General features: G+C 40.0%; 1 protein-coding gene across 1 annotated transcript in view; it reads right to left on the reverse strand.

The window, feature by feature from the left end:
• SLCO3A1 (solute carrier organic anion transporter family member 3A1) overlaps positions 1-27,806 on the reverse strand; it is an 858,554-nt gene that overhangs the window by 299,108 nt on the left and 531,640 nt on the right. The window lies entirely within an intron of this gene.

Raw genomic sequence — 27,806 nt, forward strand, 5'->3', positions numbered from 1 at the left:
TACAATAGATTGTTCCTTAAAAGTACAATTTTTTATTTTGGGGAGCTAAAAAAATAATAATTTTCAAACGTTTTAGCAAATCTACACAAGAACCGGGGCATTGGATTCACTATATATTTGCGGAGTGGGTGCGCATGCATGAGACTGAAGTAGCCATCATAATCCAGTGATTAAGATACCAAAATAAGAGAGTACAGAAACAAGGAATAATGCTTTTTTAATTGGATTTCCACTGTTAGCCCCAAACTGAAAAGCTTTTTAGATGTATAGGCCTAAAATGCTTCAAATTTGCATTCAAATTTAAAGTGACAAAAAAGCAATAGTGTTTTAGGGTTGTACTTTGCAACATAAAGTATAAAAAATGCTTTATCTTTTCTAAAATACAAAATCAGCAACCATTCATATGTAAAAACATATGTGTTGATTGCACACCATGCATTAGCTTGCCTGTAAAATATGCTGATGCTCAAGAATATACTTACTAATCATCTGCTAAATATGCTCTAAGATTGACACTTAGGGGCATGTAACCAATGACAGTATTAGTCATTGGTTAGAAATATGAAATCCAACACTAGATGGCAGCACTATTTCCTGCCATGTAGTGCTCCAGATGCCAACCTAGGTTTCTCTTAAACACAGAATATTATGGAAAGCAAATTTGATCAAAGAAGTTATCTGGAAACTTTTTTAAATGGTATGCTCTGTCTGAATCACAAAAGAAAATGTTTGGGTTTCATATCCCTTTAAGGATAAAACAAACGTTATATTACAAAGTGTGATACAATAGTATTTTGGGACTGTAGATCTTAATGCACTATTTACTTTTATGTCCATTTAAAATGGTTAGATGGTTCATTTGTGTCTCAAGCAAGAGTGAATTTTCAATGTACAACAATTTGAGGTGGCATTTGTGTATTTTGGCACAAACTAGTGATGATGGACATTAAACATGCAAGTAACACATTCACTTATAAACAGTGCTTTTTTCACTATTAACCCCTTAGTGACCAGAGCACTTTTCCATTTTCTGTCCGTTTGGGACCAAGGCTATTTTTACATTTTTGCGGTGTTTGTGTTTAGCTGTAATTTTCTTCTTACTCATTTACTGTACCCACACATATTATATACCGTTTTTCTCGCCATTAAATGGACTTTCTAAAGATACCATTATTTTCATCATATCTTATAATTTACTATAAAAAAAATTATAAAATATGAGGAAAAAATGGAAAAAAACACACTTTTTCTAACTTTGACCCCCAAAATCTGTTACATATCTAAAACCACCAAAAAACACTCATGCTAAATAGTTTCTAAATTTTGTCCTGAGTTTAGAAATACCCAATGTTTACATGTTCTTTGCTTTTTTTGCAAGTTATAGGGCCATAAATACAAGTAGCACTTTGCTATTTCCAAACCACTTTTTTCCAAAATTAGCGCTAGTTACATTAGAACACTAATATCTTTCAGGAATCCCTGAATATCCCTTGACATGTATATATTTTTTTTTAGTAGACATCCCAAAGTATTGATCTAGGCCAATTTTGGTATATTTCATACCACCATTTCACCGCCAAATGCGATCAAATACAAAAAATTGTTCACTTTTTCACAAATTTTTTCACAAACTTTTGGTTTCTCACTGAAATTATTTACAAACAACTTGTGCAATTATGGCATAAATGGTTGTAAATTCTTCTCTGGGATCCCCTTTGTTCAGAAATAGCACACATATATGGCTTTGGCGTTGCTTTTTGGTAATTAGAAGGCCGCTAAATGCCACTGCGCACCACAAGTGTATCATGCCCAGCAGTTAAGGGGTTAATTAGGGAGCTTTTAGGGAGCTTGTAGGGTTAATTTTAGCTTTAGTGTAGTGTAGTAGACAACCCCAAGTATTGATCTAGGCACATTTTGGTATATTTCATGCCACCATTTCACCGCCAAATGCGATCAAATTAAAAAAAACGTAAAATTTTTCACAATTTTAGGTTTCTCACTGAAATCATTTACAAACAGCTTGTGCAATTATGGCACAAATGGTTGTAAATGCTTGTCTGGGATCCCCTTTGTTCAGAAATAGCAGACATATATGACTTTGGCGTTGCTTTCTGGTAATTAGAAGGCCACTAAATCCTGTTGCGCCTCACACGTGTGTTATGGCTAGCAGTGAAAGGGTTAATTAGGGAGTTTGTAGTGAGCTTGCAGGGTTAATTTTAGCTTTAGTGTAGAGATCAGCCTCCCATCTGACACATCCCACCCCCTGATCCCTCCCAAACAGCTCCCTTCCCTCCCCCACCCCACAATTGTCCCCGCCATCTTAAGTACTGGCAGAAAGTCTGCCAGTACTAAAATAAAAGGGTTTTAAAAAAAAATGAATTTTTTTTTAGCATATTTACATATGCTACTGTGTAGGATCCCCCCCCTTAGCCCCCAACCTCCCTGATCCCCCCCAAAACCGCTTTCTAACCCTCCCCTCTGCCTTATTGGGGGCCATCTTGGGTACTGGCAGCTGTCTGCCAGTACCCAGGTTACAATAAAAAGTGCTTTTTTTTTGTTTTTTGTTTTTTTTCTGTAGTGTAGCTTCCCACCCCCCACAGACAAACCCCCACCACCTTGCTGATTGTTTTAATTTTCTATTTTTTTCTATTTTTTATTTCCACATTTTCTGCAGTGTAGCGGTTCCCACCCGCTCCCTCCCCGTGCACGCGCCCGCCCCCACCCTCCCGTGCACGCGCACGCGCCCGTGCGCGCCCCCAGCCACCCCCGCCCACGATCCCGCCCCCCTTCACATCCACAGGGCCATCGATGGCCGCCACCCGCCTCCCGGTCCGGCTCCCACCCACCAACACAGGGAGCAACCGATCTCCGGTGCAGAGAGGGCCACAGAGTGGCTCTCTCTGCACCGGATGACTTACAAAGGTTATTGCAGGATGCCTCCATATCGAGGCATCACTGCAATAACCGGAAAGCAGCTGGAAGCGAGCAGGATCGCTTCCAGCTGCTTTCCACACTGAGGACGTGCAGGGTACGTTCTCAGGCATTAACTGCCTTTTTTCTGAGGACGTACCCTGCACGTCCTCAGTCGTTAAGGGGTTAAATAATGTTTGTTTCATATACTTAACAAAAGACCAATACCTTTAAAACCCTGATCCTCCTTCAGATCTCTCTCCTTTCTTACTTTTGATGAAACAATTTGCAGCCTGTATTCTGCAAATTCTGCTGTAACAGCACTCACTAAGTGATAACCCACATCATGCCAAATCTCAAGGTTATGATTTAATGTATAATCCTTTCCTTCTTGATATAGAGTTTGACCCTTTTATCATACTCTTTTCCTTCACACTTACATTGTATGTTTGGCACAACATTGTATCTACCTCCCCCCACATCACAAAGTAACTAAATAAACGATTAACCCCTAAACTGACATCCCCATATCACAAAGTTACTAAATAAACTATTAATTCCTAAACCGACATCCCCATATCACAAACTACACTATTGACCCCTAAACCGTTATCCCCCCACGTTGCAAAGTAATAAACTATCATCTAAACCCCCTAACCTAACATCCCCTAAGTTAACCCAAAATGTAGTACCCCAAAATTACAAAATAAATCATAACTACAATAAACAAAATAAAAAAACTTATCTGTAAAATAAATAAAACCTAATTTTTACCTTTAAAACGAAACCTAACATTACAAAAAAAAAACGTTACAAAAATATAAAACCCTAACATTACAGAAATTAAAAAAATATAAAATTACAGAAAATAAAAAAAGTAATTACCCCCCAAAATAAAAGAATTAATGTTATTCTAATGCCCATTAAAAACAAAATAAAAAAAAACAACCCCAAATAAAAAACATATTCTAAAAATAAACTACCAATAGCCCTTAAAGATCCTTTTGTAGGGCATTGCCTTAATGTGATCAGCTCTAACCACTCTAACATTACACTCCCACAAAAATATAAAACCTATTTAAAAAAATTTAAAAAAATTACAAAGTGCCCTGAAAAGTGCATTTGGATGGGCATTCAGCTCTTTTGCTGCATAAAAAAAATACAAACACTAACCTGTATGAAAAAACACCCCCCAAAAAACAAAAAACTAACCCCAAAGTTGGTACTCACCGATGATGATAGGGTTCTTTATGTTTTGCAATGTTGGGGGCTTTTATTTTTGTAATGCTAGAGGTTTTTTTTGTTTTTTTTTAAAGGTAAGTTTAGCTTTTATTTATTTTTACAGGTAACTTTTAGATTTTTTTAAGGTAGTTAGGATTTATTATGTACTTTTTGGGTATTTTAATTTGGGTTAGGTTAGGGGGTGTTAGGTTAGGTGGTTTAGATGATAGTTTATTACTTTGTGATGAAGGGGGCTGGCAGCTTAGGGGTTAATAGTGTAGTTTAGTGTTTGCAATGTGGGGGCTGGCAGTTTAGGGGTTAATAGTGTAGTTTATTGTTTGCGAATTGGGGTATGTAGGTATTAATAGTGTGTTTAGTGTAACTATGTCACCTAGAAAAACTCTTTACACAAACGTTAAGTTTGCGTAAACAATTTTACCGGTAAATGCTATTGCGCTTGCACAATCGCATTTACTTTTAACTTGTAATACAAGCGCTACTTACAGTGAGTTCACACAAACAAATTCATGGTAATTTTTATAGTGCTCCACTTGTAATATGGATTTGAGCATAAAGAGCACCGCAACCTCGCAATTGCGTTTACGCTCCTAGCGCTATAAATAGTGCTCCACTTGTAATCTAGCCCTATATGTTCAAATTGGGATCTCTACTATATTCACGTCTGACTGACTTAATATATATTTTGTCCTAAACATGAAACTGATACATATAATACATGGCCAAAAGTATGTGGACACCCCTACTTATTATATAGTTCAGGTGTTTCAGTCACACCCATGGCTAACAGGTTGATAAAATACAGCATATAGGAATGAAATATCCATAGACTAACATTGGCAGTACAATGGGTCATACTGCAGAGTTCAGTAACTTTAATGTGGCACTGTCAAAGGATACCACCTTTGCCACAAGTCAGTTAAATGTCTGCCCTATTAGATCTGCACAGGTCTACTGTAAGTGCTATTATGGTGAAGTGGAAGCATCTAGCAGCAAAAAACAGCTCAGCCACAAAGTGATAGACCACACAAACTCACACAGAGGGGTCACTGAGTGCAGAAGCGTGTAAATCACCAATCATCTGTTGTGCCCCTCACTACAGGGTTTCAAACTGCCTCTGGAAGCAACATCAGCAAAAGAACTATGCGTGAGGAGCTTCATGAAATGTGTTTCAATGGTTGAGCAGCTGTTTACAAGCCTTACAACATGCACAATATCAAGCTTCGCCTTGAGTGGTGTAAAGTATGCTGTCACTGGACTCATCTGGCAGTCTGATGGAAAAATCTGAATGTGGCGGGTGCCAGGAGAACACTACCTACCATAATGCATAGTGCCTACTGTAAATTTTTGTGGTAGAGGGATAATGGTCTGGGTCTGTTTTTGGGTTTGGGTTAGGTAGCTTAGTACTAGTAAAGATGTATCTTAATGCTACAGGATACAAAGACATTTTAGACAATTGGGTGCCTCCAACTTTGTGCAACAGTTTGGGGAAGGCCCTTTCTTGTTACTGCATGAATGTGCCCCTGTGTACAAAGTGAAGTCCATGAAGACATGGTTTGACAAGTCCTTACTTAAACCCCACTGAACATCTTTAGGATGAGCTACAATGCCGATAGTAAGACAGAGACCTTCTTGTCCAACATCTGTGCCTGACCTCACAAATACACTTTTGGCTGAATGGGCACAACTTCCAACAGACAAACGCCAAAGTCTTAGTGAAAGCTGTTCCAGAAAGTTGCAGGTGGTGGGGCAATTCCTTATTAATGCCCATGGTTTTGGAATGGGAAGTCTAACAGGGTTATATTGGCCATTTGGTGTATTATGATATATGAAAAACAATATCGGCTACATTACGAGTTTTGCGGTAAGAGCTGCTCGGCACTAATTTGCAAGTTATTGTCAATGCTCACCTTCCTATAGCGCTGCTATTACAGGTTTGCAAAAACCCGGAGTTAGCAGGCAATAAGTGAGCGTAGAGCAAAATTGAGCTACATACCGCACTCCAATACCAGCGCTGCTTTGATCTGGTTTTACATGCTCATGCACAATTTCCCCATAGACATCAATGAGGAGAGCCGGCTAAAAAAAAGTCTAACACCTGCAATAAAGGAGCGTAAAGCTCCATAACGCTGCCCCATTGATTCCTATAGGGAAATAAAAATTTATGTTTACACCTAACACCCTAACAGTCTAAACACCCCTAATCTGCTGACCCTGACATCGCCGACACCTACATTACACTTATTAACCCCTAATCTGCCACCCCAACGTCGCCGCCACCTACCTACACTTATTAACCCCTAATCTGCCGCCCCCAACATCGCCGCCACCTACATACACTTATTAACCCCTAATCTGCTGCCCCCAACGTCGGCGCCACTATACTAAAGTTATTAACCCCTAACCCTAAGTCTAACCCTAACACCCCTAACTTAAATATAATTAAAACAAATCTAAATGAAAATTTCTATTATTACCAAAATAATTCCTATTTAAAACGAAATACTTACCTGTAAAATAAACCTTAAGCTAGCTACAATATAACTAATAGTTACATTGTAGCTAGCTTAGGCTTTATTTTTATTTCACAGGCAAGTTTGTATTTATTTTAACTAGGTAGAATAGTTAGTAAATAGTTATTAACTATTTACTAGCTACCTAGTTAAAATAAATACAAAGTTACCTGTAAAATAAAAACTAACCTGTCTTACACTAACACCTAAACTTACACTACAATTAAATCAATTACATTAATTAAATACAATTAACTAAATTACAAAAACAAACAAACACTAAATTACACAAAATAAAAAAGAAATTATCAAATATTTAAACTAATTACACCTAATCTAATAGCCCTATGAAAAACAAAATTTATGCTTACCTGATAAATTCCTTTCTCCTGTAGTGTGGTCAGTCCACGGGTCATCATTACTTCTGGGATATTAACTCCTCCCCAACAGGAAGTGCAAGAGGATTCACCCAGCAGAGCTGTCATATAGCTCCTCCCCTCTACGTCACACCCAGTCATTCGACCGAGAACCAACGAGAAAGGAGAAGCCAAAGGGTGCAGTGGTGACTGGAGTATAATTTAAAAATTTAGACCTGCCATAAAAACAGGGCGGGCCGTGCACTGACCACACTACAGGAGAAAGGAATTTATCAGGTAAGCATAAATTTTGTTTTCTCCTGTTAAGTGTGGTCAGTCCACGGGTCATCATTACTTCTGGGATACCAATACCAAAGCTAAAGTACACGGATGACGGGAGGGACAGGCAGGCTCTTTATACGGAAGGAACCACTGCCTGAAGAACCTTTCTCCCAAAAACAGCCTCCGAAGAAGCAAAAGTGTCAAATTTGTAAAATTTGGAAAAAGTATGAAGAGAAGACCAAGTTGCAGCCTTGCAAATCTGTTCAACAGAAGCCTCATTCTTAAAGGCCCAAGTGGAAGCCACAGCTCTAGTAGAATGAGCTGTAATTCTTTCAGGAGGCTGCTGTCCAGCAGTCTCATAGGCTAAACGTATTATGCTACGAAGCCAAAAAGAGAGAGAGGTAGCCAAAGCTTTTTGACCTCTCCTCTGACCAGAATAAACGACAAACAGGGAAGACGTTTGTCGAAAATCCTTAGTTGCCTGTAGATAAAATTTCAGGGCATGGACTACATCTAGATTGTGTAGAAGATGTTCCTTCTTCGAAGAAGGATTAGGACACAAAGATGGAACAACAATCTCTTGATTGATATTCCTGTTAGTGACCACCTTAGGTAAGAACCCAGGTTTAGTACGCAGAACTACCTTGTCTGAATGAAAAATCAGATAAGGAGAATCACAATGTAAGGCAGATAACTCAGAGACTCTTCGAGCCGAGGAAATAGCCATTAAAAACAGAACTTTCCAAGATAACAGCTTGATATCAATGGAATGAAGGGGTTCAAATGGAACACCATGTAAAACATTAAGAACTAAGTTCAAACTCCATGGTGGAGCAACAGTTTTAAACACAGGCTTGATCCTAGCTAAAGCCTGACAAAAAGCTTGAACGTCCGGAACCTCTGACAGACGTTTGTGTAAAAGAATGGACAGAGCTGAAATCTGTCCCTTTAAGGAACTAGCGGATAAACCCTTTTCTAAACCTTCTTGTAGAAAAGACAATATCCTACGAATCCTAACCTTACTCCATGAGTAACTCTTGGATTCGCACCAATATAAGTATTTACGCCATATTTTATGGTAAATCTTTCTGGTAACAGGCATCCTAGCCTGTATTAAGGTATCAATTACTGACTCAGAAAAACCACGTTTTGATAAAATCAAGCGTTCAATTTCCAAGCAGTCAGCTTCAGAGAAATTAGATTTTGATGTTTGAAGGGACCCTGGATCAGAAGGTCCTGTCTCAGAGGCAGAGACCAAGGTGGACAGGATGACATGTCCACTAGATCTGCATACCAAGTCCTGCGTGGCCACGCAGGCGCTATTAGAATCACCGATGCTCTCTCCTGTTTGATTCTGGCAATCAATCGAGGAAGCATCGGGAAGGGTGGAAACACATAAGCCATCCCGAAGGTCCAAGGTGCTGTCAAAGCATCTATCAGAACCGCTCCCGGATCCCTGGATCTGGACCCGTAACAAGGAAGCTTGGCGTTCTGTCGAGATGCCATGAGATCTATCTCTGGTTTGCCCCAACGTCGAAGAATTTGGGCAAAGACCTCCGGATGAAGTTCCCACTCCCCCGGATGAAAAGTCTGACGACTTAGGAAATCCGCCTCCCAGTTCTCCACTCCCGGGATGTGGATTGCTGACAGGTGGCAAGAGTGAGACTCTGCCCAGCGAATTATCTTTGATACTTCCATCATTGCTAGGGAGCTTCTTGTCCCTCCCTGATGGTTGATGTAAGCTACAGTCGTGATGTTGTCCGACTGAAACCTGATGAACCCCCGAGTTGTTAACTGGGGCCAAGCCAGAAGGGCATTGAGAACTGCTCTCAATTCCAGAATGTTTATTGGCAGGAGACTCTCCTCCTGATTCCATTGTCCCTGAGCCTTCAGAGAATTCCAGACAGCGCCCCAACCTAGTAGGCTGGCGTCTGTTGTTACAATTGTCCAATCTGGCCTGCTGAATGGCATCCCCCTGGACAGATGTGGCCGAGAAAGCCACCATAGAAGAGAATTTCTGGTCTCTTGATCCAGATTCAGAGTAGGGGACAAGTCTGAGTAATCCCCATTCCACTGACTTAGCATGCACAATTGCAGCGGTCTGAGATGTAGGCGTGCAAAGGGTACTATGTCCATAGCCGCTACCATCAAGCCGATTACCTCCATGCATTGAGCCACTGACGGGTGTTGAATGGAATGAAGGACACGGCATGCATTTTGAAGCTTTGTTAACCTGTCTTTTGTCAGGTAGATCTTCATTTCTACAGAATCTATAAGAGTCCCCAAGAAGGGAACTCTTGTGAGTGGAAAGAGAGAACTCTTCTTTTCGTTCACCTTCCATCCATGCGACCTTAGAAATGCCAGTACTAACTCTGTATGAGACTTGGCAGTTTGAAAGCTTGAAGCTTGTATCAGAATGTCGTCTAGGTACGGAGCTACCGAAATTCCTCGCGGTCTTAGTACCGCCAGAAGAGCACCCAGAACCTTTGTGAAGATTCTTGGAGCCGTAGCTAATCCGAATGGAAGAGCTACAAACTGGTAATGCCTGTCTAGGAAGGCAAACCTTAGATACCGGTAATGATCCTTGTGAATCGGTATGTGAAGGTAAGCATCCTTTAAATCCACTGTGGTCATGTACTGACCCTTTTGGATCATGGGTAAAATTGTCCGAATAGTTTCCATTTTGAACGATGGAACTCTTAGGAATTTGTTTAGAATCTTTAAATCCAAGATTGGCCTGAAAGTTCCCTCTTTTTTGGGAACCACAAACAGATTTGAGTAAAACCCTTGTCCGTGTTCCGACCGCGGAACCGGATGGATCACTCCCATCAGTAAAAGATCTTGTACACAGCGCAGAAACGCCTCTTTCTTTATTTGGTTTGTTGACAACCTTGACAGATGAAATCTCCCTTTTGGGGGAGAGGATTTGAAGTCCAGAAGATATCCCTGAGATATGATCTCTAACGCCCAGGGATCCTGGACATCTCTTGCCCAAGCCTGGGCGAAGAGAGAAAGTCTGCCCCCCACTAGATCCGTTCCCGGATCGGGGGCCCTCAATTCATGCTGTCTTAGGGGCAGCAGCAGGTTTCCTGGCCTGCTTGCCCTTGTTCCAGGACTGGTTAGGTCTCCAGCCTTGTCTGTAGCGAGCAACAGCTCCTTCCTGTTTTGGTGCAGAGGAAGTTGATGCTGCTCCTGCTTTGAAATTACGAAAGGAACGAAAATTAGACTGTCTAGCCTTAGGTTTGGCTCTGTCTTGAGGCAGGGCATGGCCCTTACCTCCTGTAATGTCAGCGATAATTTCTTTCAACCCGGTCCTGAATAAGGTCTGCCCTTTGAAAGGTATGTTAAGTAATTTAGATTTAGAAGTAACGTCAGCTGACCAGGATTTTAGCCACAGTGCTCTGCGTGCCTGAATGGCGAATCCGGAATTCTTAGCCGTAAGTTTAGTTAAATGTACTACGGCATCCGAAATAAATGAATTAGCTAGCTTCAGTGTCTTAAGCTTGTTTGAGATCTCATCTATAGTTATTGAGTCAAGAGTCTCTTCCAGGGACTCGGACCAAAAAGCGGCCGCGGCCGTGACAGACGCAATACATGCAAGGGATTGCAATATAAAACCTTGTTGAACAAGCATTTTCTTAAGGTAACCCTCTAATTTTTTATCCATTGGATCTGAAAAGGCACAGCTATCCTCCACCGGGATAGTGGTACGCTTAGCCAGAGTAGAAACCGCTCCCTCCACCTTAGGGACCGTCTGCCATAAGTCCCGAGTGGTGGCATCTATTGGAAACATTTTTCTAAACACAGGAGGGGGGGAAAAGGGTACACCGGGCCTATCCCACTCCTTAGTAATTATCTCTGTAAGCCTCTTAGGTATAGGAAATACGTCAGTACTCGCCGGTACCGCATAGTATCTATCCAGCCTACATAATTTCTCTGGGATTGCAACGGTGTTACAATCATTCAGAGCTGCTAATACCTCCCCTAACAGTACACAGAGGTTTTCGAGTTTAAACTTAAAATTAGAAATGTCTGAATCCATTCTATTGGGATCAGAACCGTCACCTGCAGATAGAAGCTCTCCGTCCTCATGTTCAGCATACTGTGACGCAGTATCAGACATGGCCCTATTATCAACAGCGCACTCTGTTCTCACCCCAGAGTGATCACGCTTACCTCTTAGTTCTGGTAATTTAGCCAAAACTTCAGTCATAACATTAGCCATATCCTGTAATGTGATTTGTAATGGCCGCCCTGATGTACTCGGCGCTACAATATCACGCACCTCCCGAGCGGGAGATGCAGGTACTGACACGTGAGGCGAGTTAGACGGCATAACTCTCCCCTCGTTGTTTGGTGAAATATGTTCAATTTGTACAGATTGACTTTTATTTAAAGTAGCATCAATGCAATTAGTACATAAATTTCTATTGGGCTCCACTTTGGCTTTAGCACATATAGCACAGAGATATTCCTCTGAATCAGACATGTTTAACACACTAGCAATTAAACTAGCAACTTGGAAATACTTTTCAAAGCAATTTACAAATAATATGAAAACGTACTGTGCCTTTAAGAAGCACAGAAAAAAGTTATGACAGTTGAGAAATAATAAACTTGAGAAACTATAACATCAAATTCTTTCCGGTAAAAACACAATTTTATCTGTAGAGACGAACCGGATCATGCAGGGAAGACAAGAGACTTCTGACTGAATTTTTTGATGCGTAGCAAAAGCGCCAAAATAGGCCCCTCCCCCTCACACACAACAGTGAGGGAGATCAGTAAACTGTCTTAAATTAAATAAAACGACTGCCAAGTGGAAAAAACAGTGCCCAAAACATTTTTTCACCCAGTACCTCAGAAAATTAAACGATTTAACATGCCAGCAAAAACGTTTAACATCAAATAAATGAAATGTCATTAGAAAGCCTGTTGCTAGTCACTGCAAATTAGGCTAAAGTCTTATGCATACAGTATTATCCCAGTGAAGTGCCATTCCCCAGAATACTGAAGTGTAAATATACATACATGACAGCCTGATACCAGTTGCTACTACTGCATTTAAGGCTGAGCTTACATTATATCGGTATGGCAGAATTTTCTCAGTCAATTCCATTGTCAGAAAATAATATGCTGCTACATACCTCTTTGCAGGTTAACCTGCCCGCTGTCCCCTGATCTGAAGTTTACCTCACTCCTCAGATGGCCGAGAACAGCAATATGATCTTAACTACGCCGGCTAAAATCATACAAAAAACTCAGGTAGATTCTTCTTCAAATTCTACCAGAGAAGGAACAACACACTCCGGTGCTGTTATAAAATAACAAACTTTTGATTGAAGGTATAAAACTAAGTATAATCACCACAGTCCTCTCACACATCCTATCTATTAGTTGGGTGCAAGAGAATGACTGGGTGTGACGTAGAGGGGAGGAGCTATATGACAGCTCTGCTGGGTGAATCCTCTTGCACTTCCTGTTGGGGAGGAGTTAATATCCCAGAAGTAAAGATGACCCGTGGACTGACCACACTTAACAGGAGAAATAAAAAAGCCCCCCCAAAATAAAAGAAAAAACCCTAGCCGACAATAAACTACCAATAGCCCTTAAAAAGGCCTTTTGCAGGGCATTGCCCCAAAGAAATCAGCTCTTTTACCTTTAAAAAAATATACAAACAACCCCCCAAGAGTAAAACCCACCACCCACACAACCAAACCCCCCAAATAAAAACCTATCTAAAAAACCTAAGCTCCCCATTGCCCTGAAAAGGGCATTTGTATGGGCATTGCCCTTAAAAGGGCATTTAGCTCTTTTTCCACCCAAAGCCCCTAAGCTAAAAATAAAACCCACCCAATAAACCCTTAAAAAAAAACTAACACTAACCCCCGAAGATTCATTTACAGTTTTTGAAGACCCGACATCCATCCTCAATGAAGCGGTAGAAGTCTTCATCCAAGCGGGCAGAAATCCTCAACGAAGCCGGGAGAAGTCTTCATCCAAGCGGCAAGAAGTGGTCCTCTAGACGGGCAGAAGTCTTCATCCAGACGGCATCTTCTATCTTCATCCATCCGGTGCGGAGCGGCTCCATCTTCAAGACATCCGGCGCAGAGCATCCTCTGCTTCCGACGGTGACTGAAGAATGAAGGTTACTTTGAGGGGCATCATCCAAGATGGCGTCCCTTGAGTTCTGATTGGCTGATAGAATCAGCCAATCGGAATTAAAGGTGAAAAATTACTATTGGCTGATGCAATCAGCCAATATAATTGAGCTTCAATCCTATTGGCTGATCCAATCAGACAATAAGATTGAGCTCACATTCTATTGGCTTATTGGAACAGCCAATAGAATGTGAGCTGTTCCAATAAGCCAACAGAATGTGAGCTCAATCCTATTGGCTGATTGGATCAGCCAATAGGATTGAAGCTCAATCCTATTGGCTGATTGCATTAGCCAATAGGATTTTTTCACCTTTAATTCCGATTGGCTGATAGGATTCTATCAGCCAATCGGAATTCAAGGGACGCAATCTTAGATGACGTCCCTTAAAGGAACCTTCATTCTTCAGTCACCGTCAGAAGAAGAGGATGCTCCGCGCCGGATGTCTTGAAGATGGAGTCGCTCCGCGACAGATGGATGAAGATAGAAGATGCCATCTAGATGAAGACTTCTGCCCGTCTGGAGAACCACTTCTTGCCGCTTGGATGAAGACTTCTCCCAGCTTCGTTGATGACTTCTGCCCGCTTGGATGAAGACTTCTGCCGCTTTGTTGAGGATGGTTGTCGGGTCTTCAAAAACTGTAAGTGGAACTTCGGGGGTTAGTGTTAGGTTTTTTTAAGGGTTTATTTGGTGGGTTTTATTTTTAGCTCAGGGACTTTGGGCGGAAAAAGAGCTAAATGCCCTTTTAAGGGCAATGCCCATACAAATGCCCTTTTCGGGCAATGGGGAGCTTAGGTTTTTTAGATAGGTTTTTATTTTGGGTTTGGTTGTGTGGGTGGTGGGTTTTACTGTCGGGGGGGGTGTTTGTATTTTTTTATAGGTAAAAGAGCTGATTTCTTTGGGGTAATGCCCTGCAAAAGGCCCTTTTAAGGGATATTGGTAGTTTATTGTAGGCTAGGTTTTTTTTTTTTTATTTTGGGGGGGCTTTTTTATTTTCATAGGGCTATTAGATTAGGTGTAATTAGTTTAAATATTTGATAATTTCTTTTTTATTTTTTGTAATTTAGGTAATTGTATTTAATTAATTTAATTTATTTAATTGTAGTGTAAGGTTAGGTGTTAGTGTAAGACAGGTTAGGTTTTATTTTACAGGTAAGTTTGTATTTTTTTAGCTAGGTAGTTAGTATATAGTTAATAACTATTCACTAACTAGTCTACCTAGTTATAATAAATACAAACTTGCCTGTGGAATAAAAATAAAACCTAAGCTAGCTACAATGTAACTATTAGTAATATTGTAGCTAACTTAGGTTTTATTTTACAGGTAAGTATTTAGTTTTAAATAGGAATTATTTAGGTATAAATTGTAATATTTATTTAGATTTATTTTAATTATATTAAAGTTAGGGGTGTTGGTTAGGGTAAGACTTAGGTTTAGGGGTTAATAACTTTAGTATAGTGGCAGCAATTTTGGGGCCAGCAGATTAAGGGTTAATAACAATAATGTAGGTTGTGACAATGTTAGGGACAGCAGATTAGGGGTTAATAATATTTGACTAGTGTTTACGATGCGGGAGTGTGGCGGTTTAGGGGTTAATATGTTTATTACAGTGGTGGCGATGTCGGGAGCGGCAGATTAGGGGTTAATAATTTAATTTTAGTTTTTGCGATGCGGGAGGGCCTCAGTTTTGGGGTTAATAGGTAGTTTATGGGTATTAGTGTATTTTTTGGAACTTTAGTTATGAGTTTTATATTTATTTATATTTACAGGCATTGTAACATAAAACCCATAACTACTGACTTTCAGTTTACGGTATGGATCTTGTAGTTTTAGGCTGTACCGCTAACTTTTTGGCCTCCCAGGCAGACTCGTAATACCGGCGCTATGGAAGTCCCATTGAAAAATGACTTTTTCAAAGCTGCGGTAGTTAAGTTGCGCTACGGCCAAAAAAGTGTGCTGTGCAGCTAAACCTGCAAGACTTGTAATACAAGCGGTAGTGAAAAAGAGCCATAACGCTGTTTTTTCACTAATACCGCAAAACTCGTAATCTAGCCGTATGTTATTTAGTAAACAATATCTTGTTTCCGTTTACTTGAATTATTTTACATTTTATAAACTGGTGGTACTGTCTGTGATTTAATGCCAGACTAAGTGGAATGAACCTAGCAACACATGTTTTTCCTGCTAAAACTGTAGACATAACAGTTATTAACAGTCAAAATATTCAAATTGGATCAAAAAGTTATTGATGTTAGTTTTGTTCATGCAGATTATGGCAGCACTTTTAAATGGCAGAGATTGAGGATTTAATTTGATTCATGCAAAAATATAATCACATTCACTTGTATATGTATATACATATGTTTAATTAGTCAAAATGAATTATACATTCTGTAAACATGGTTTTACTATGTTATGTACTGTTATGTATCAGTATCTCTTTTTTTTAACCCCTCTAAAATACAGGGCACAGCAATTGCAATATAAATGATACCTTAGTGTGTTAAAAACTAATCTCATCATAGATCAAGGATCATCTGCTAATAAACCCAATTTCTGTTACTTAGTACAGTAATCTATCAAGTTATTGTTGTCCATACTTTAGGCTTAATTCTCCAAGCACATTCCTTCTGCATTTGCTTCCTTCTTTTAGCAGCTAAAACTAACAAATATTCTTTCTTTCCGCTAGTAAAATGTTAATGTTTGCCTTAAACTACTCTTATCTTGACCAATGTAACCTCAAGCTCACAGGTCGTTTAGCCTTAAACCTTATGCTCTTCAATCCATCTATACTGCTCCTGTGAGGATAGTTTGCTTCGTGACTCTGCTGCCCTCATGATAAAATTCCTCTGCTTGATTCCCTATTATAGCCTACATTTGCTGCAAAACATTATTAAGTTCTATAGACTCAAAAAAAATGCACAGTTAATCTGGTAGATTTGCAAAAACAAAATAAAAGGTCAAAATAACCTGTGATAGCTTAAATACCAAACTGTCCATTTTATAATTCAATGAGTCATCATTATTCACTGTGCTTTGATATTTTTATCTAAATTTTCAATTTAGTTCACAAATACACAAATGCCATATATATTTAAACCATTAAAACTAATATATATATATATATATATATATATATATATATATATATATATATATATATTTATTTATATCAAAATAACAAGAGTATTGCATTGAGCAATGATGCTTTTTTTATTGGACTAACTATACATTTATAAGTCGACAAGCTTTTGGAAGAGTTCCTTCCTTTATCAAGTCTAAAGCAATACTGACCAATTCAATGGAATTTACAGATTATATCTTAAAACACAGCATAGCTAAGAAGACAGTGCAGGGAGTGGAGGAGGTGTCGTAAAAATCATGAGGGGGGCTTAGGTAACAGGCTGTCTGTGTCCAGTGTAGGAGAACAGACAGGGGAAATATATAGCTTTACATAGAGCATATAATGACAAAGTTATATATCAACATTGAATCAATATCTATAAAGATGTGAAATTGTATATACAGGGGGAATACAAAAGTTAAAAAAAGGACAAAAGTGTGGACATAGGCTTACCTGTGTACCTATGTATAAAGAATGTGGACTATACAATGTAATTGACTAAATGAAAGTACATTACAAAAAATGTTGATAATGTGTTAAGAATCCAGAGTCCACATTTAGTCTGCATTATCATTTTCATTTCAAAGGTTTTTCTTTCAATGGTGTTTTTGAAGTTGCCTCTGAGAATTTTGATTTTGAGGTTTTGGATGGAGTGATCAGGTTGGGTGAAATGGTGACCAACAGGGGTGCAGTATTTTGTTTCACAGTGGTTTTTGATTGAGTGTCTGTGTAAGTTCATTCAAAGGTGCAGTTTTTGGCTTGTTTCTCCAATATAGCATCCCATTTCACATGCAGTGCAATGTATCATGTATACCACATTTGCAGATATACGTGAATATGCCCCTTTAATGTTATAAGATTTATTACTGTGATTTGCTGTGCTGCTTTCAAAAACGTGTTGACACAGTTTGCAAAGAGCTTTATAGCAGCACTTGGTTCCATTCTGAGTGTTCTTTTTCTCAAGGGGTAGCTTCCTATGTACCAGTTTCTGCTTTAGGTTTGGTGGGTGTCTGTATGCCAGGATTGGGGGGTTTGGAAATATTTTTTTGAGTGTGGGATCCTCTAAGAGTAGTGGCTGTAAGTCTTTTATGATTTTTCGTATCCCTTCCACAACAGGGTTGTTATATTGTAGCTAGTTTGGGGTTTATTTTATAGGTAAGTATTTAGTTTTAAATAGGAATATTTTTTTTTAATTACAGGGAGTGCAGAATTATTAGGCAAATGAGTATTTTGACCACATCATCCTCTTTATGCATGTTGTCTTACTCCAAGCTGTATAGGCTTGAAAGCCTACTACCAATTAAGCATATTAGGTGATGTGTATCTCTGTAATGAAAAGGGGTGTGGTCTAATGACATCAACACCCTATATCAGGTGTGCATAATTATTAGGCAACTTCCTTTCCTTTGGCAAAATGGGTCAAAAGAAGGACTTGACAGGCTCAGAAAAGTCAAAAATAGTGAGATATCTTGCAGAGGGATGCAGCACTCTTAAAATTGCAAAGCTTCTGAAGCGTGATCATCGAACAATCAAGTGTTTCATTCAAAATAGTCAACAGGGTCGCAAGAAGCGTGTGGAAAAACCAAGGCGCAAAATAACTGCACATGAACTGAGAAAAGTCAAGCGTGCAGCTGCCAAGATGCCACTTGCCACCAGTTTGGCCATATTTCAGAGCTGCAACATCACTGGAGTGCCCAAAAGCACAAGGTGTGCAATACTCAGAGACATGGCCAAGGTAAGAAAGGCTGAAAGACGACCACCACTGAACAAGACACACAAGCTGAAACGTCAAGACTGGGCCAAGAAATATCTCAAGACTGATTTTTCTAAGGTTTTATGGACTGATGAAATGAGAGTGAGTCTTGATGGGCCAGATGGATGGGCCCGTGGTTGGATTGGTAAAGGGCAGAGAGCTCCAGTCCGACTCAGACGCCAGCAAGGTGGAGGTGGAGTACTGGTTTGGGCTGGTATCATCAAAGATGAGCTTGTGAGGCCTTTTCGGGTTAAGGATGGAGTCAAGCTCAACTCCCAGTCCTACTGCCAATTTCTGGAAGACACCTTCTTCAAGCAGTGGTACAGGAAGAAGTCTGCATCCTTCAAGAAAAACATGATTTTAATGCAGGACAATGCTCCATCACACGCGTCCAAGTACTCCACAGCGTGGCTGGCAAGAAAGGGTATAAAAGAAGAAAATCTAATGACATGGCCTCCTTGTTCACCTGATCTGAACCCCATTGAGAACATGTGGTCCATCATCAAATGTGAGATTTACAAGGAGGGAAAACAGTGCACCTCTCTGAACAGTGTCTGGGAGGCTGTGGTTGCTGCTGCATGCAATGTTGATGGTGAACAGATCAAAACACTGACAGAATCCATGGATGGCAGGCTTTTGAGTGTCCTTGCAAAGAAAGGTGGCTATATTGGTCACTGATTTGTTTTTGTTTTGTTTTTGAATGTCAGAAATGTATATTTGTGAATGTTGAGATGTTATATTGGTTTCACTGGTAAAAATAAATAATTGAAATGGGTATATATTTGTTTTTTGTTAAGTTGCCTAATAATTATGCACAGTAATAGTCACCTGCACACACAGATATTCCCCTAAAATAGCTATAACTAAAAACAAACTAAAAACTACTTCCAAAACTGTTCAGCTTTGATATTAATGAGTTTTTTGGGTTCATTGAGAACATGGTTGTTGTTCAATAATAAAATTAATCCTCAAAAATACAACTTGCCTAATAATTCTGCACTTCCTGTATAGTAATTTTATTTAGATTTATTAAAAATAGATTAAAGTTAGGGGGGTGTTAGGGTTAGACTTAGGTTTAGGGGTTAATACATTTAATATAATAGCGGCGACGTTGGGGGCGGCATATTAGGGGTTAATAATTGTAGGTAGGTGGCGGCGATGTTAGGGACGGCAGATTAGGGGTTAATAACAAATTTTATAGTGTTTGCAAGGCGGGAGTGCGGCAGTTTAGGGGTTAAAGCATTTATTATAGTGGCGGCGATGTCCGGTCGGCAGATTAGGGGTTAATAATTGTAGTTAGGTGGCGGCGACGTTGTGGGCGGCAGATTAGGGGTTAAAAAACATAATGTAGGTGTCGGCCATGTTAGGGGCAGCAGATTAGGGGTTCATAGGTATAATGTAAGTGGCGGCGATGTCAGGTCGGCAGATTAGGGGTTAATAATTTTTAAAATAGTGTTTGCGATGGGGGGGGCTCGGTTTAGGGGTTAATAGATAGTTTATGGGTGTTAGTGTACTTTGTAGCACTTTAGTTAAGAGCTTTATGTTCCGGCGTTAGCCCATAAAACTCTTAACTACTGACTTTTATATGCGGTAGGAGTCTGGACAGGAGAGGGTCTACCGCTCACTTCTTCCAAGACTCGTAATAATGGCGTTAGGCAAATACCATAGAAAAGATAGGATACGCAATTGACGTAAGGGGATTTGCGGTAGCCTCGAGTCGCGGAAGAAAAGTGAGCAGTGAGCCTCTACCTGCCAAACTTGTAATACCAGCTTTAGATAAAAAGCAGCGTTGGGAGTGGGACCTCTCAACGCTGCTTTTTAAGGCTAATGCAAAACTCGTAATCTGGCAGAAAGTGCATTGCATAGTTTTTTCTTATTATGCATAATTATTTTTTTACACAGAAATTAAAGGGACATGAAACCCCCCAAAAAATTATTTCATGATTCATATAGAACAACCTTAAAAAACTTTATAATTTACTTATATTATAACATTTTCTTTGTATCTTTTGATGAGAAGCAGGGACGTAAGCTCAGGAGTTTGCATGTGTCTGGAGCACTATATGGCAGCAGGTTTGCAAGAATGTTATTCATTTACAAGAGCACTAGATGGCACCACTATTTCTTATCATGTAGTGCTCCAGACATCTACCTAGGTATCTCTTCAACACAGAATACAATGGGAACAAAGAAAATTTGATAATATAATTAAATTAGAAACTTTTTTTAAAAATTGCATGCTGTCTGATTCACAAAACTTAAATTATACTTACCTGATAATTTTCTTTTCTTCAGATGGAAAGAGTCCACAGCTGCATTCATTACATTTGGGAAATAAGAACCTGGCCACCAGGAGGAGGCAAAGACACCCCAGCCAAAGGCTTAAATACTCCTCCCACTTCCCTCATCCCCCAGTCATTCTGCCAAGGAACAAGGAACAGTAGAATAAATACCAGGGTGAAAAGGTGCCAGAAGAAAAAAAAAAATAAAAGAAAATTATAAGGTAAGCATAATTTAAATTTTTTTTCATAAATGGAAAGAGTCCACAGCTCCATTCATTACTTTTGGGAAAACAATACCCAAGCTATAGAGGACACAATGCAAAGACGGGAGGTTACAATAGGCCGCCCATTCTGAGGGCACCAGGCCTGAAAAAACCACAACCCATCCAAACCCCGCTTCTTCGGAGCGGGGCAAAAGGACTAGAAGGAAAAGGCCCCAAGGACACTGACCCGCAGATAGTCTGAAAGCCTAACTAGAGACCTCAAGCAGACTCACTGAGCCAACACTCCTCCAGGAGAACTGTCGCCCAGCAGTCGGTCCCCTTCTAGTACCATACTAAAATCGCCAAAAAGGAGAGTACAAGGGTAAGCCAAGGGATAACCACAAGGTACAGCAAATCCATAAAGGAAAAAAACCCTCAAAGGAAGGACAAGTCCTCAAAGACCCGCATGGATCCCGAGAACAAGGAGAGACAACAGCCACTTCAACCTAAAGACAAATGAGCAGGCATTAGACACAAGAAGATCTAGCAAGGCCACCCGACTAAGTCTCAATGCGGAGCCAGCAGTTCCCCAGATGGAAAGGAACAACTCAAAGAGCAGACCAATCCTGGAACCAGATAAACATCTGTTCCAACCTAACGAACATAGGAGAGGCCCCTAAAAGGGAACCACACCTCCAAAAGGAGGACAACGAGCACCCTGATGAGGAGAGCATCAATAAACACCTGCTCATAAGACAGGAAGTCGTAGGAAGAACCAAGAGGACACAAGACAACGTCACTGACGAACACAGAAGAACCCCTTTAAACACCATTGTGCTATCACACATAACAGGCGCAAAAGAGACAGCTGAGCAACTTCCTATTACATATGGTTTCCAATTGAAGAACGGTACCCCGAGAAAACCTGTTGAGACACTTTAGGTCTTCTATAGGATGAAAATTCCCTCCTAATCTGGAACCTCAAAGAGGAATGATAAAATCCTAGGCCCTGTTCTCTTACAGGAACTGGAACTATCCCTCACAGGGAAGAGAAATCCCAAAGTGCCACAAAAATGTCACACCGTTATCTGGCCTGCAGATAAAATTGAAAGGTGGAACCTTACTCAGGCTGATAAGGAATGATTACTACATAGAAACCGTGAAGTACTATGTCCACAGATATCTGGGACATCTCGTATCCAAGTTTGAAGATAGAGGGAATCAACCCCCCACTTGGTCTAATCTACGCCGGTCAGATCAGGACCAAACAAGGTCTTACCCTTGGGCGGATGCACCAGAAACTTGGACTCCAAAACGTCCAAAACGCCCTGCGGGCTAGTACAGCGAAGCCAGATATCTTGACTCCCATCAGAAAATGCTTGGTAGCATCATAAATAAAGAATTGGCTAGCTTAAGAACCTTAATTCTATACTGGATCTGCTCAAAAGGAGTCTCTACCTAAATGGAATCGGAAAAGGCATTGCACCCATAAGATGCCGCACTTGACACAGTGGCATACAAAACTTCCATGTAAGTCCCTGAAAAGTACCCCTCTAGGAATCGTAATTTTCATAGCCAGAGTAGAAACACCCTACTACTTAAGGCACCGTGCGCCCTGATATTTAATGGAGACAGCGACAGAAAACATCCTTATAAAGACAGGAGATGGGAAAAAAGGAAATCCTGACCTCTCCCATTCCTGTGGAAGATCTCCTAGCACAGCCTAGAACAAGAACAACTTCCACAGAAGAATCCTAATATCTATAAATACTAGATTCTTAGGGTTGACAATGACGTATCAGAGTCGCCCCAAATTAACCAAAACTTCCTTACCATACACAAAGGTGTTCAAGCTTGAGTCTGAAGGATACTCTTTAGCATCAGATGAAGGAATTATACTGTACAAATCTGATATATAACCCTCAGAAGCTACTAGCTACTGCCCCGCATCAGACTTATGAGGGCAGCAACATTATTTAGCAGAAATGGAGCAGAAACCTTACTATCTGAATATATAAATATCCTTGTGCACTTTCCCTGAAGGAAAAGAAAGGCAGATAAAGCTTCAGATATTGCGGGAATACCTGAGCTGCAAAATCTGCAGGCAAATACACTCCTCCAGGAGATTGAGAGGAACCACAGGGCACTGTATATGACGCCATGAAGGCTTGGGAAGCTTAAGGAGAAAGCTGTGGCATTGCCTAAACAGTCTAAACCTGGAGACATGAGGCTAAAAAAAAAATATGTTTTTTTATTTTTTTTAATTGTGCTATCACTTTAAATGAAAAAAATATCAGGGTAAGATTTTTTTAAAATAAATTCTGAAGAACAAGAGGCTCAAAATAATAACTGAATATACCTATATTCTAAGGAGTTCTAATAAAATTAGGGACTTAAATGTTTATTCAAAACAATTGTCCTCAAAAGCCCCCTGTTCCAGAACCCAGGCTAAAACAAGTCTACCACTAACTAAATGGTATCTAACATCTTATGCATCAATACATGGCAGATCGCTGACAGACCTCAGAACGCTTTCTCGCTCTGGAGACATAGAAACTTATGTCACCACATTGTTCTCTTAAACTTGAGAACAAAAAATACGAACCCCGCTAAGTTCTTATTGCGGAGAATGAGGCGGAGCTATAATATGTACTGACCTAGAACGGCCAAAATGGCGCGGCTCCGCTTGTGGAGAGGAAGGAGGCAGGACAAAAACTAGGCAAAGAAATTAAGCATGCATTACATTGCGCTTCATTTCGCCGATAGCTTAGACCAGAATAGGATTCTAGCAGCCTGAAAAATAACAAAACTGGCAGCCGTTATTAAAACACAAATTTTGGAATAAGTCTCCTAGTAGTAGCGCCTCTAATAGACAGAGCGTGCCCTTTAACAGTCTCTGTGCAGGATATAGAGGCTGCCAAAGCTAGCTGCCGTTCTCCTGGCAGCCTAACGTCAAAGCAGCCAAAAACATGAAATAGTGATTTCCACTAAACATATGAAAATATCATACAACATTCTTAAAGATATAATACATTCTTAAAGAGCCAAAATAAAAGATTAAACCCTTCCTTGCCGCAAAGGAGTTCAACTTTAAGTCTCCATTACACATTGAAGTGCCTGCCCCTGCCCTTAAACATCCTTACTTAAGGATGCAGAGTCCCATAGTAAGTACAGAGGGTCCCTTTTAACCCCTACAGTGCCGGCCTCCTCCCTGAGACAAAAAGGCACTTCCCTGTACATCCAGCTGTCCAGCAGGAGGACAGACCACCCGGTATGACAGGACGCCATTCCTCACAGAAACCTGTGTAAGACAGAAGAGACAGAGTAAGCCTACTCTGGCTTTTTAAATCAGGGCAGCAACTTGTTAAGACAACGCAGTGAGTTCCACCTCATAAGTTCCTAACTGCTTGAAAGTCACCACTGCCCTACTGAAGAGACTAACGTGGAGTACGGCTAGACCCAGTCTTTAAGGAAAAGATCAGAGCAAACCTACTCTGGCTTTCAGTCTTGAAGAAAAAATTCAGAGCAAACCTACTCTGGTTTTAAAATAATAAAATCTTGATTGAAGAGAAATAAATCCAATCTCCAGACACCAGTTTTACCTCCTCCTTGCACCACAGGCAAATAGAATGACTGGGGGTTATGGGTAAGGGAAGTGACATATATAGCAGCTTTGCTGTGGTGCTCTTTGCCTCCTCCTGCTGGCCAGGAGTGATATTCACACTAGTAATTGATGATTCCGTGGACTCGCCATATATTAGGAAAGAAAGAAGTTTTTTCAGTAACTTGTAATGGCAGTGCTATGGAGAGTGCAATACCGCTAATTTGTTTGCGTTATTTACAAACCCGGTTTAGCGCACAACTTGGTTTTATCATTTGGTATTATCTAAGTAGAAAAAAAACTTTGTAATTATTTTATAATTAAATTAAATTAAAGTCTATTTTCTGTATAAAAGCCCTTGCTAAATACAGAATACCAATATATTGCAATCAATCCAATATAAACAAATTTAGGCCCCGATTTATCAAAGGTCTTGCGGACCTGATCTGACACTGCGGATCAGGTCCACAAGACCTCGTTAAATGCGGAGAGCAATACGCTCTCCGCATTTAACATTGCACCAGCAGCTCACAAGAGCTGCTGGTGCAACGCCGCCCCCTGGCGGACAGGGTTATGGAGCAGCGGTCTTTAGACCGCTGCTTCATAAGTTGTGTTTCTGGCGAGTCTGAAGACTCGCCAGAAACACGGCCCTTCAAGCTCCATACGGAGCTTGATAAATGGGCCTGCATGTCTCTACTGCCATATAGTGCTGCACACTCCTGAACTTACCTTCCTGCTTTCTTTTATAAAGGTGGTGAGAGTTTACGATCCATTACTTCTGGGAATTATACTGCTGACCACTAGGAGGAGGCAAAGAGCCTAAAACTCCAAGAGCCCTTAAAACCACACCCACTTTACTGGAAACTAGTCTTTTCTTTGCCTTCACAGGAGGAAGGTGAAGACGGGAGGTGCACAAGGTGTTTGTGAGAAGGGTGCTCAGACCGATTTGAGGACCAGTTTCTCCTGAGAGATACTGTCTGGGCAGAGGGATGTCTTTGAAGTATGGGTAGTGATACAAGAACACTTACCTGCCACAGGTGTTGCAGGAACTGGTTCCTTGCCCCTCATGTTGGTTTAACATTATACACCTTCTTAGCTTGTAGGCTATAGGTAGGCACTCTCTGATGGGTATTTCATAACCTGGGGAACATTATGTCAGGCATATTAAGCTTGGGCATATAAATAACTTATTTTTTTACCCTATAGTAGGCCTTAAGGTGGGTTAAGAATTTATGTTAGCGTATGTCAGCTTCATTTGTGGGAGTTTTTATGCATCATTTTTTTGTTTGTGTTCTTTCTTGGTTAGCGTGCTCCAAATTATGTGCATGTCGTCTTTTGTTTAACGCCTTTACATATCACATGTCAGCTTATGCGAGTGCTGTTTTTTTTAGGTTCTATTCTTATATGCTCATCATGCGTGCAACAGTAGGTGAGCTTTTTGACGTTTTTGTGTCTTTTTTAGCGCACTTTTTTTTTTATCTCTTTTTCTCTTTGGTGTGTCTGTATCTTTGGCATGTCATCAGGTTAGCACTCGTTCGATGCTGTATGGATATTTAACGCTCCTGAAGTTTGCTTACGCCTCTGGTAAAGGGGTAAGATTTAATTGCTTCCAAGAGCTGCTTTATTTTGCTTTTATTTAACACTTAAATAATATAGAACAAGGAGCCAAATGATCAGATTTAGCACAACATTTCATCCTGAAACACAATCCGGATTTCCCCTTTTTTCAATGTCAAGTTATTAAGTGGGTTTGTGGGCCCCCGAGGGGAGGAGACAGAACCAGTAAACTTTACTATAGAGAGGCTTTCTGGATTATCCATATTTTAATATTGAAGGGGACATCATACATTTTTGGAAACGTGATCAGCCTCATAGATGCAACAGCTTATGGACAAAACTATATATTCTTAGCGCAATTTGCTATAAGGATATTTTTCATTTGTCCTATGTACATGTACACCATACTCCAGTTTTGCAACAATGTCATACATTAGCAAGAGCATTAGATAGCAGCACTATTTCCTTTCATGTAGTGCTCCAGACATGTGCACGCTACCTATCCAGGGATCTCAAGAGAACAAGAGAACAAAGCACACTTTAATAGAAGTAAACTGGAAACTTTTTTAAAAATGTATTCTCTATTTGAATTATGACGGAAAAAAAAAATGTGTTTCATGTCCCTTTAAATTATACAATTAATTTGTGCTTTGGATATCAGAAAATGTTATAATACTAGACTATACTTCCCCCACCTGGCTACTTGATAATGCAATTTGGCTGGCAAAATGTTTTGTGGAGAATACTGGAATACAATTCAAAATATTAACTGTAACCTATAAAGCACAAAATAGCCTCACTTATGAAGTACTTACTATATATTGAATAGAAGTATATTGAAAACTTAAAAGTGTACTCTCTATCGGAATCGTGAAAGAAAAATGTTGTGTTTCATGTTCCTTTTTTATGCTAGCTATATATCTTTCGGTTAGAATACGAGCTGAAAAAGCAGCGTTAAGAGGTCCTAATGCTGCTTTTTTACGCCCGCTGGTATTATGAGTCTTGCAGGTTTAGGGGCACCACACACTTCTTTGGCATTACCGCAAAACGACTTATGGAAACTTTATAAAGTCTTTTTTCTATGGGACTTCCATAGCGCTGGTATTACGAGTCTGTCCTGGGAGGCCATAAAGTGAGCGGTACACCCTACCCTGTCAAGAGTCCTAACGCATTTAAAAGTCAGTAGTCAGTGGTACAACGCCGTAACATAAAACTCATAACTAAAGTGCTAAAAAGTACACTAACACCCATAAACTACCTATTAACCCCTAAACCAAAGCCCTCCCCCATCGCAAACACTATAATAAAATTTTTAACCCCTAATCTGCTGCCCCCAACATCGCCAACACCTACATTATATTTATTAACCCCTAATCTGCCGCCCCCAATGTCGCCGCCACCTACCTACACTTATTAACCCCTAATCTGCCGCCCCCACTATAATAAACATATTAACCCCTAAACAGCCGCACTCCCATCTCGCAAACATTAATTAAATATTATTAACCCCTAATCTGCTATCCCTAACATCGAAGCTACCTACCTACATTTATTAACCCCTAATCGTCCGCCCCCAACGTCGTCGCCACTATATTAAAGTTATTAACCCCTAAATCTAAGTCTAACCCTAACAGCCCCTAACTTAAATATAATTTAAATAAGTCTAAATAAAATTCCTATCATTAACTAAATTATTCCTATTTAAAACTAAATACTTACCTATAAAATAAACCCTAAGCAAGCTACAAACTAACATTTAAATTGTAGCTAGCTTATGGTTTATTTTTATTTTACAGGCAAGTTTGCATTTATTTTAACTAGGTAG

The sequence above is a fragment of the Bombina bombina genome, chromosome 6, assembly GCF_027579735.1.
Source record: "Bombina bombina isolate aBomBom1 chromosome 6, aBomBom1.pri, whole genome shotgun sequence".
Lineage (NCBI taxonomy): Eukaryota > Metazoa > Chordata > Amphibia > Anura > Bombinatoridae > Bombina > Bombina bombina.